Source organism: Magnolia sinica, chromosome 7, assembly GCF_029962835.1.
Source record: "Magnolia sinica isolate HGM2019 chromosome 7, MsV1, whole genome shotgun sequence".
Lineage (NCBI taxonomy): Eukaryota > Viridiplantae > Streptophyta > Magnoliopsida > Magnoliales > Magnoliaceae > Magnolia > Magnolia sinica.
The window spans coordinates 51921599-51933795 of NC_080579.1; the positions used below are offsets into that span (position 1 = coordinate 51921599).

The 12197-nt window shown below is 37.9% G+C and overlaps 1 non-coding gene across 1 annotated transcript; it reads left to right on the top strand.

Annotated features, from left to right (window-relative positions):
• The first annotated feature begins 3353 nt into the window (after positions 1-3353).
• LOC131252315 (small nucleolar RNA R71) lies at positions 3354-3460 on the top strand. The gene has a single exon (XR_009174344.1). It is a non-coding gene; the product is annotated as a small nucleolar RNA R71 (small nucleolar RNA).
• Positions 3461-12197: the final 8737 nt, after the last annotated feature.

The following is a 12197-nucleotide window of genomic DNA, read 5'->3' on the forward strand; positions in this document are numbered from 1 at the left end:
TCGCCTCAAGGGAATCAGAGGTATTAAGGCGAGAAAGGTGATTAGCCACTACGTTCTCTACTCCCTTTTTATCTTTAATTTCTAAATCAAATTCTTAGAGTAGAAGGATCCATCTTATTAGGCGGGGCTTAGAATCATTCTTAGAAAGAAGATACTTGAGTGCCGCATGATCTGTATAGATAATGATCTTGGATCCGATCAGGTATGACCTACATTTGTCCAAGGCGAACACTGCGGCTAAGAGTTCCTTTTCCGTAGTCGAGTAGTTCACTTGGGCAGGATTTAGAGTCCTACTCGCATAATGAATGACGCAAGGCCTCTTATCTTTTCTCTGACCTAGAACTGCTCTAAGAGCATAATCAGAAGCGTCACACATAAGCTCAAAAGGAAGGCTCTAGTCGGGTGGTTGTATGATGGGTGCACTAGTCAACATGCCCTTAAGCTTAGTGAAAGCTTCCTGACATGGCTCAGTCCACTCATATGGTGCATCCTTTTGAAGTAGATTACATAAAGGACGAGAGATAAGATTAAAGTCCTTTATGAATCTTCTGTAAAATCCAGCGTGTCTTAAGAAGGATCGCACGTCTCGTATGTTCTTGGGTGGAGGTAGGTTAGAGATAAGATCAATTTTTGCTTTATCCACCTTGATTCCTTTGGATGAGATAATATGTCCAAGGACAATTCCCTTATGAACCATGAAATGGCATTTCTCCCAATTAAGTACTAAGTTCTTTTCTTCACATGTTTTCAGCACACATTTAAGACTCTCTAAGCACTCGCTGAAAGATGAACCAAAAATAGAGAAATCATCCATGAAGACCTCTAGATATTTCCCCACCATGTCAGAAAAGATACTTATCATACATCGTTGAAAGCTGGCAGGGGCATTATATAATCCGAATGACATCCTTCTATAAGTAAAGGTGTCGTAGGGGCATATAAATGTGGTCTCTTCCTGGTCCTCAGGGGCTATTTCAATCTGATTGTAACCCGAATACCCGTTAAGGAAACAGTACTAGGAATGACCAACTAGCCTTTCCAAGATTTGATCAATGAAGGGCAAAGGAAAGTAGTCCTTCCTCGTGACGGTATTCAGCTTCCTGTAGTCAATGCACATTCTCCAACCAGCAGTAACTCTAGTTGGCACGAGTTCATTATTGGCATTGGCTACGATGGTGATCCCGGACTTCTTAGGAACTACCTGAGTTGGACTCACCCATTGACTATCGGATATGGGGTATATGATATCCACATCCAATAGTTTAAGAACCTCAGCCTTAACCAATTCCCTCATGTTTGGATTTAGTCTACGTTGTGATTACCGAGCGGTCTTCGCATTATCCTCAAGATATATGCGGTGAGTACAAATCGAGGGGTCAATTCCCTTGAGGTCCACTATCGTCCATCCAAGGGCTCCATTATGCTTAATGAGAGTAGACATAAGCATACTCTCCTGTTTTTTCTCCAGATGGGCAGAGATCAACACCAGGTATATCTCATCTTAACCTAAATAGACATATTTCAAATCAGAGGGCAAAGGTTTTAGGTCAAGCTTCGATGGCTTGAGGTTAGACGGTAGAGGCACTACATCAGTCTGGGGCAACTCTTCAAATTGTGGCCTCCACCGGTTAACTTCAAGTACTGGTGCAGTATCAAGCAAGGCACACGTCTCCCTAATTATGTCACAATCAAAACATGGGAGTGGGCCAGGCACATCTTTAGAGGGTCAGAGGATAAGGTCAGAGGTGTTGTATCTTTCACTAAAGAGTTAATCATGTTAATATCGTGGAAATCGTCATCATCCTCTAAGTTTCTGCCGTTATTGAAAAAGATGTTCGACTCCAATGTCATATTCCCAAAAGACATAGTCATGACACCATTCCTGCAATTGATAATTGTATTTAAAGTGACAAGGATTGGGCGACCAAGAATGACGGGAATCTGAGTGCTCATGTTATTGATAGTTCGGTGTCCAGGATGATAAAATCTATAGGGTAGTAAAATCTATCAACTTGGACCAACACATCCTCAATTATCCCTCTGGGTATACGAATAGAGCGATCAACAAGTTGTAGTGTGGTTAGGGTGGGTTTTATTTCACCCAAACCTAACTGTTTATATATCAAGTAGGGAATCAGATTGACGCTCACTCCTAAGTCAAGAAGTGCATGATCAATTCGATGGTCCCCGATTACACATGATATGGTTAGGCTACCGGGATCTTTGAATTTCTATGTCACATCTTGCTTTAGGATGACACTCACTTTCTCGGTCAAGAAGATCTTCTTTTGAATACTCTACCGTCGTTTGGTCGTGCATAAGTCTTTCGGAAATTTGGCATATGAAGGTATCTGTTTTATGACATCAAGTAGAGGAATGCTGACTTTCACTCGATTCAACACCTCTAGGATATCCGGAGAGTTAGAGAGAGGTTTTGGTGTGACTAACCGTTGGGGAAATGGAGCAACTGGCTTTTCTAGAAGTTTCGGTTCTAATTTTTGTGGGGCCTCACTAGGTCCATCATTATTGTCCTCTTCTGGTTCTTGAGGCTTTTCGGGCCTAACCGGAAGAGTTTTAACAATGATCTTCCCACTCCTAAGAGTGGTGATGGATTTAGCGTGCTCCATTTGATTTGAAGAGCTAAGATTACTTATTTGGTATTGCAGTTTAGGATTGGGGAGCGGTTGTGCAGGAAACATCCCCTTTCTATAACCGTCATATGTGAATCCATCTTTTGCATAAAATCTCGCATTGCCTGGGTCAGCTCTTGCATGGAATTTTGAACCAGTTCTTTTTGAGATTTCCCTTGATTTGGATTTTGATTGAAGTAACTTTGAGGGGTAGCAGTTTGTCCATTTCTCTAACTAAAGTTTGGATGATTTTTCTAACCAGGATTGTACATATTAAAGGTCAGTCCATTGAAAGGTCTTTGATAATTATTTACGGCATTGGATTATTCATTCAACACTTCTCAAAAGGCGGGTATCGTAGGACAATTTTCAGTTGTATGAATGTTGCAATCACAGATGCCGCAAACAATTTTCTTAGCCTTATCCTTCTTTCCTTCTATGGTGTCAACTTTTCTTATGAGCGTAGTCACTTTATACTTGAGATCATCCTCTTCTTTCAAGAGATACAATCCACCTTTCTCCTTAGATTGAGTCGGCCTAGACGTGGTGTTCAATTTTGGGTAATAATCCCATGATTGTGTTTTTTAAGCAAGACTATCGAGGTAATCCCATACCTCATCCACATTTTTATTAATGAATTCTCCATTACACATTGTCTCGACCATTTGGCGCATGGAAGATGTCAGTCTATCGTAGAAAAAATTTGTGATGCGCCACGTTTCAAAGCCGTGTTGTGGGCATGAACTAACCAAATCCTTGAACCTTTCCCAACATTGGTAAAATGTTTCATCCTCCTTTTGGGTGAAGTTCATGATTGCTTTTCTAAGGGTAATCGTTTTATGATGTGAAAAAAATTTCTTTATAAATTCCCTTTGCATATCATTCCATGTGCCAATGGATCTAGGACACAGTGAATGTAACCATGTCTTAGCCTTTTCCTTTAAGGAAAAAGGAAAGAGTCTCAGCCTGACTGTGTCCTCAGACATATTTTGAAAATATAAAGTGGCTATGATCTCATCAAACTCTTTCAAATGTAGATATGGTTCTTCAAATTCAAGCCCATGGAACTTAGGAAGGAGTTGGATAACCTCTGGCTTCATGTCCATATGTCCTATATTTTCAGGAAAAATCATGCATGAGGGCGTACTCACCCCCGCTGGTTGTAAATAATCTCGTAAAGTACGAGGCGGGGGTGCTTGATGCACCCCATTCTCATCTTGAATGTCTTCCACCCTAGGTTGGGGTAGAAGAGGTTGGTTTTCAGCCATCACTTCGAGTGGTGTCTAGTCCTGCGATGGATAGTTAAGCCCTCAACCAATCTTCCTTCAGTCAAGAGACGTCGAGTGTTGTCACAGGCCCACTTGGGCATGGAACACTCGCAGCCCTCAATCAAATTCGAAACCTAATCCTAAGAAAGGAAAAGAAAATCTTAAAAGAAAGAGAGGGTTGGAAAGAAGTTACCAAATTGGAGTCCCTAAGTTAAAAACCTGTAAAAGAAAACAAAACAAGTCAGTTTTTAAAGAGAAGGTCTGGAATTAGAAAATCCTTAAAAAGAAAGATAGAAGTAAACTAGTTTCTAAAAGAAGAAATTCCTAAAGGAAAGTGGAAATTTCTAAAATAAATTAGGAAAGCCCTAAACTAGAAAGTAAGTTGTTAAAAGAGATCTGAAAAATTGAAAGTAGAGAAAGAACTTACTGAATTATAAATTTCTATCTTAAAAGCCTACAAGATATGAAAGTTAGTTTCTAAACAAAAAGTCTACAAGTAGAAAATTTCTAAAAATAAATTAGGAAACAAAGTTAGATTCTAAAAGAGTTAGAATTAGAAAGTTACTAAAAATAAAAATAGACAGTTACTTTCTAAAAAGGAAAGTTCCCTAAACCTAGAAGCTAAGTTAGTTTCTAAAAATAAAAGGGGAAAGTTTCTAAAAATAAATGTGGAATACAAAGATAGATATCACAACCAAATAATAAAATAGCACAAGTAAATAGCAACCTTAAATGTACTAGTCTTAAGAGGTTGATACAAAGTAAGTTCTAAGGACAACCTAACACCAAAAACCAAAGGCTTATGGTGAGACAACCTTACTAGAATGTTTGTAAGTATCAAAAACTCAAACCAATAAAGAGGCAAAAGAAATAAACTAAGTTATTACAACATTCACCACAAGTGTATAAAATAAATTACACCATTCACCACGTGTGCTTAAAGTAAATTACAACATTCACACATATAAACAAATACAACCATCCACCACAACTCTAGGAATTATAGTAGTTCGTTTGTGTATACACTAACTATTTGAAAAACAGCCACACAACTACTTCATTCCTAATATCCACTCCCTCGGGATATTAGCTTTCACTATAAAATAAGGTTTTCCAAGTTTCACCTTAAAACCTTCATGCTCACTCCCCAAGTATAGGGTTGTGATGTAGTAATAAACTCGATAAGACCGAGGTCAAATCCCAAGGGTCTGAAACCTGTGCGTAATCTGATACTCACTAGAACTAGAACTAGATTAAGATAAAATCTAAATCAAATGAATTTGAGGGAATAATGATGAATTATTAATCTAAAACTTAAAGAATTCAGAGGTAAGAAACTAAGGATTCAGAGGATCCACTTGTAGAGATCAGGGAGACCTTATGCCTGTTTCAAGAACTTAACTGGACTTAGAGTCCCATCTTCATGAAAATCAAGACTGAACTTCCTTTGATATAGTTTTTAAGAGATGAAAGGTATATGAATTAGAATGGATTCCATCACCAAACCATGCCCATGAGACAAAGTAAACAATAGAATTAAACTAATTACTAACCAATCAACAATGTATGGAGGTTAGGAAGGGTACCGACATCCAACCATGCCCAGGAGACGATGGCGAACAACAGGGCTTCCTGACGTCATAATCAAAATAAGGAAAAAGAAATACTCAAAGCCATCGCAGACCCATTGTAATTTCAGTCACAATAGACCATTAAAAACTAAAAATATTCCCATAATGAAATTAAATCAAAATCCATTCAATCTAAACAAAAGGCACACGCATAAATTCTCCCATCACGCAACAAGCTTCACTTCTTAGCCCTGGCTAATAGGTTTAAACCAACATGATTGGACTAGATCTCACAAAAATAATAAAAAAAATAAATAAAAACTCTAAAAACAATACTCTCTCTCTCTCTCTTCCACGGCTGGCTCCAACCTGCCCCTTTTCTCCTTCCTGTGTGTCTCCCCTCTCACGCTGGATGCCCCCTCACGTACCTTAGAAAATTAATTTATCAAAGCCAGCTGCGTTTGAATGCAGATTTTGGATGACTGATTGTCCAGACTCGGGATCTGACTTCTTGGTGGGGTTCAAGATCCCCTACTCTATCATTTGAATCGTCTGGATCATTGATCCGATCGTGATTGATATCACATAAGGGTCCACGGAAGGCGGCAGCGTCCGGGCTCTGCTTAGACGCTCTGCTTGCGCAAGACTTACGCTGAGCTACTGGTGGGGCCCATGATCAGTGTCAGTGAGGAAATATACTCCGTCCATTGGAATCACGTCGAAAAACTGGTCGGTAAGGGACTGTTTTGGATAGGTTTTGGTGTGGCCCACAGAATCTTTCTTGCTGTCGTCTGTCCTGCGTTTAAACCTTCATGTACATGTAACCTCTGAGGAAATCAAGAAGCGGGACAGGGGACGGTCGGTTTTGGATGGGAAACAAGGTGGATGGCTTGGATTTTTCAATCGGTCAATCCTAGTGGGCCACGACGTCATCCAATTGGACGTCATCCGTTAACGTAGCAGTGCCGAGGTTCTTTTGTTGTTGGAAATTATGCATCCACACATGCCTAATCTCATGTGATTTTGGCTCGGGATTGGACAGGAGTGTGCCCTGAATAGGATGGATGGTCTGGATCCTTCAAATGACTGATGTGTGGAGCCCACTAACTTCTGCAAGACGGACAGAGTCTGTCCGTTACACGGACGGTGGCAGAAACAGAGTTCCATTTCTATTCTTTGAAGAAGGATCGGTCAATGCGTGTTGACCGATCTTTCTTGGTCTGTTGCACTGCGAACATGCACACCAATATGCATGTTCGTACTGGTGTAGGGTCCACAGTGATGTTCATCGTAAATCCACTCCGTCTGTCCATTTTTTCAGCTTATTTAAAGGGTTGATACTTGAATTAAAGCATATTCAGGTACTAGTTGGGCCCCAGTTTGACAATGTATGGGCTGATCTGACTGTTGGGCCATTTCCAATTAGATCTAATGGTTAAATTTCGACGTGTATGGTTCATTTATGGTCTTCAGGCCCTGGATGAAGTTTCGAGCCGAATGGATGGTGAAAACCCTATGATCTTGCATTTTGGCTGACTTTTAGGCTTGTTTGAGCTTCAATTTCTTGGTTTTCTTGGATTTCTGGCATCGATCTTGGTCCCGTGAAGTCCCGTCCATTGCCTTGGTGATTCCAAAGCGTTAAATTCATGCTTTTAACATCCTTTTCAGTCTAGGCCTTGTAAATACACCTTGCATCATAAACATGATTAAATTGGGCCATTACACAGTATCATGTTCGTAAATATAGGTAATAACTGGGGTCTAACATATAATATTTGACCCTCAACACTTCACAATTATGTCTTAAAATTGGCTTACACAATTATAAAAACCCCACACTCTGAGATTTTCTAAATTACCCGAGACAAAACCAAATAATGAGATTTTCCTGGCACAATTGCATAAACCAGAAAAGATACACAAAGATTAAAAGATACTTATCTAAAAATTCTCCTTCTTAAGAAGCCCGGTAGAACCAATCTGATGTAGACGAAGATGTTCAATGTCCAGTCTCACAAATGAAAGGTTCTAGAATTAAATGATTTTTAGATTAATTTAACCTAGGCTAGCTTGATTTGATTTTGATCTCAAAGAGGGTAAATTCACAATTCCCTTCTTTAATGAAATAGAGTTGAATAAAGATCACAAAATAAAATAACAAAAGCTATTAAAGACAAATTAAAATGAGCACAATATAACTTAAGAAATGCAGGAACTTATCTCTCAGAGTGATGGCTTGATTTAGCTTTGAATGAATGAAAAACTCTGAGATTCGTCTTCTATTTATAGGTTAAAATCTTGTTCTCTCGACTCGTTTAAGGGTCAGTTCGACTGGTCGAAGGACTAACCATATTTCAAAATTTCTAGCATGATAAGAGAAGGTAGGTACTTGACTGGTCGAGCACTTCACTCGACTGGTCAAGTGGGACCAGATTATGTTGTTGAACTTTGAGTCGAGCCTGCTCGATTGGTCGAGCACTGTTCACTCAACTGTTCAAGCAGTCTCCAAGACTGGCTGAGGGTCCAACAGAAAATTCTAAAAATTTACAACAAACCTTGGATTGGTCGAGCTAGTGCTTAGACTAGTTGAATAAAGACTAGGATTAGTCGTGGAAATGACCTATAAGCTTATGAAATGACCCACATAAAATATGCAATGAATATGACCTAACCTATGGTCAATCTAGGGTCATCCATACCTTGTTTGTGAGTTTGAACAATTGAAACATCATTCGCTTTGTTAACTCATACACTTGAAATACTTGAACCTTGTCATCAAATATTGAATATGAGCTTGAGTAAAGACTTGAGTTCTTGAGATTGTTTAAGGTACTGATCTTTGAAGATTAAACTTGAACTTGTACTTGTACTTGAGCTTGGAATCTTGAACTTCGACAACGCTTCTTCAACATGAATACATAGAGAAGTTCGACAAAGACTTGGACAACTTTAGAATGCATGAAGTCGATCAATTCATCTCATCAAAACATGATACAGATTCTAAATGATTTGACACAACAAAATTTGACAACTCTGGGTGCTAGATTTATAATATAGCATTTACAATCTCCCCCTTTGTCAAATTTGTGACAAAACCAAATAAAGAATCATGCACCAATTACTAAAAAAAGAATCAAGCACCAAATGTGTAACAGATACTCTTCCCCTCAATCCAGGCAAGGTGATATGTAGAACCTGTATATATCCAATCCAAAAAAAAAACACACACCATACCACACATCCCCCACAATCATCATATGGCATTAAATTCATTCCACATTTTCTCCCCCCTTTTGTCACAATATGACAAAGGAAATAAATATAATTTGATGATATAATCAAATAGATATGAGAATTAAAAGAAATAACAGAGTAAATAGCTTAAACATGTTCATAGATTAGCAAATGAAACACATGTCCAAGAACCATCTAAGCACAAGAAAAGTTAAGATTTATTACAGACCCCGCATAGACAATAAAATCTACTTAGAACTAGAAGATGGAGCAGGAATAGATGGATCAATTTGATGTAGTCCCTTGTTAATGCGCCGAAGATATTTGCACATATACTTAAATTGAGTCTCTTGGGATACATGCAAACCTTTCACCTTTTCCTCTAGGGTTCTTAACCTCTCATCAAAATCAAATGCCTGAAAATCTGGATCAGCCTCAGAATCAGATTCTAATTCATCAAATAAATCATCCATGTTCACATCATCAGGAGGTAAAGCATCTTCCTCTCCAACTTCTTCAGCATCTTCTCCAGCATCCCTATTAACTTGGCCAGGAGCCAACTTCAGATTCATCTTGCTAATGTTTGAAGGGAAGATGGGATATAGGAGCTTCTCCAGTAGGCATGACCACAACTATGAGTAGTTAAGATGGTCATTAGATATGCAAATGAAATATCATTATGCCCAGGATGGAGACGAAACTGAATTATGAAATAACAAATAAGAGATGGAAGACACACTCAAACACCAGAAACAACTGAATGAAGAATGCGCACCATGAAAGATGTTAACTCAGTTTTGTTACTAGACTGAGGATAGACATTTGAAATGAAAATACGATGGAGAATCCTATATCTAGGCAACATATATTTAGAACTGAGCACAATACTAGAACTCCATTCCGCATTCATGTTGCACAAAACTCTAGTTAGCATACATTTTTTAGATTCAGATGGTCTCGCAACTAATGTAGAGATAGGTATTCCTTCATCATTCACAAGAATATCAATCAAACCAGATATCAAGTGACGGTCTACTTGAACTGGACCTTCTCTAGTTGTTATAATAAAGATTAAGTTTTCAACAAAGAAGTCACTTATACATGCATATATGACCTGTGCAATGGACCGATATGCAGGATCGCCTTAATTCAATATGTTAGCCCATCCTACAGCTTCAAGAAGGGGAACTATATTGAAAGGACTCAAATGATTGGAGTTAACAGTCCGCTCAACAATAACATTGCAGAGATGAATATCCCGCACATATTCGGGGTCCTCTTCGGGTGGTCAAAGAGTACGCATCGTAATCGGTGCGGAACGGGAATAAGAAGAACCACAAGTGGACTTCTTCTTGAATCTACTCTCCATTATACAATGCAAAATAGGAATACAAGAAGGGAATGGAGGGTTTCTCTCAAATCAAATTTTATGCTAGAAAACCAAAGAAACCATAAGAAAACTTGAAATAAACTACGAAATCAAGGAAATAGAAATTCAAAGATCCTAAATCCAAAAGGAAAATGGAAAAGATGCACTAACCAAGTTGCAATCGAAAATGAGTTCAACTGGTCGTGAAAGGGCTTAATGAAGAAGATTAGAGAAATGAAGAAAAAGTGCTTTTTCCACATATTAAAACCCCCAACCCGAGCTACTCGACCGGTCGAGCCAATACTGGTCGAGTATGCACTCGACTGGTCGAGCCACGACTGGTCGTGCAACTCAAAAATTTAATAATTTTTCATTAATTTTAGAAATTCAAGAATTTGTAAAAATAAAAATATACAATATGGTACAATCAAACACAATTAACTCAGATCACATACACATACTAATATTTAATTTTAATTTAGCAAACCTTTTTCTATGAAGTGGTTTTGTGAAAATGTCTGCAAGTTGATTTTCAGTTTGAACATAATCTAACGAAATAATCTTATCTTCTACCAATTCACGAATATAATGATATCTAATGTCAATATGCTTAGTTCGTGAATGCTAGATTGGATTTTTAGAGATGTTGAATGCGCTAGAATTATCGCAATACAGAACCATAGAATCTTTCACAAATCTGTAATCATTTAACATCCTCTTCATCCACATAAGCTGAGTACATGCATTACCGGCTGCAATACACTCAGCCTCAACTGTGGAAAGCAATACGAAACTGTGTTTCTTACTATGCCATGAAACTAGACAGTTCTCGACATAAAAACATCCACAGCTGGTAGACTTGCGATCATTAATATTACTAGCCCAATCAGCATCCATATAATCGGCTAATTGAACATTAGTATCATGTGGATACCAAAGACCAAATTGGCCAAACTTGCGACTTATCTCAAAATATGTGTAACAACAATTAGGTGGGATTCTTTAGGGTCAGATTAATACCTAGCACAGATTCCTACACTGAATGCAATATTGGGTCAGCTCGTAGTTAAATATAATAAACTACCTATCATACTACGATACAACTTATACACCTTTACCTGTCGAATCCTTAAAGAGCTTAAGTGACGTACTCATAGGAGTATTGAAATTTTTACCACTCTTGAATCTAAACTTTTTTCACCAAGTTTAGAGCATACTTGGTTTGAGAAATAAAGATCCCATCTTCAAGTTGTTTCACTTGCATACTTAAAAAGTAATTCAATTCTCCAAACATGCTCATTTCAAATTTGTACTTCATTAATTCTGCAAACTTAGCAGACATGTTAGAACAAGTAGATCCATAGATAATATCATCAACATATATCTATACTATCAGTATATGATCATTGTGTTTCTTTGCAAACAGTGTTTTATCAACATTCCCCATTACAAAGTTATGACTCAGAAGAAACTTAGTCAATTTCTAGTACCATGCCCTGGGAGCTTGTTCTAATCCATAGAGTGCCTTTTTCAGGTGATAAACATGATAAGTAAGTTTAGGGTCTTCAAAACCCTTAGGTTGTTCAACATATATTTCCTCATGTAGATCACCATTTAATAAAGCACTCTTAACATCCATTTGATAAATTTTAGACTTGTTGTAACAAGCAATGGATATAAATAGTTTGATAGATTCAAGACGAGCTAATGGGGCAAAGGTTTCATCATAATCAATGCCTTCTATCTGATTGTACCCTTGTACAACTAGTCTAGCCTTGTTTCTTATAATATTACCAAGTTCATCAGACTTATTTTTAAAGATCTATTTAGTTCCAATAATGTATTTATCATCAGACTAAGTACCATACATTATTCCTTTCAAATTGATTAAGTTCATCCTGCATAACTATAATCCAGTTTTCATCAGTAAGTACTTCTTTTACATTGGCCGGCTCAATCTGGGATGGGAAGCACACATAATTACAAATATTTTCTAATTTTCTACGAGTGTACACACCAATGAGAGGGTTCCCAAGTATTTGATCAGTTGGATGGTCTTTAACTGACGACATTTCAGTGAATAGTCTAATTTATCAAGCAAAGAGACATCATTATCTTCTGAACT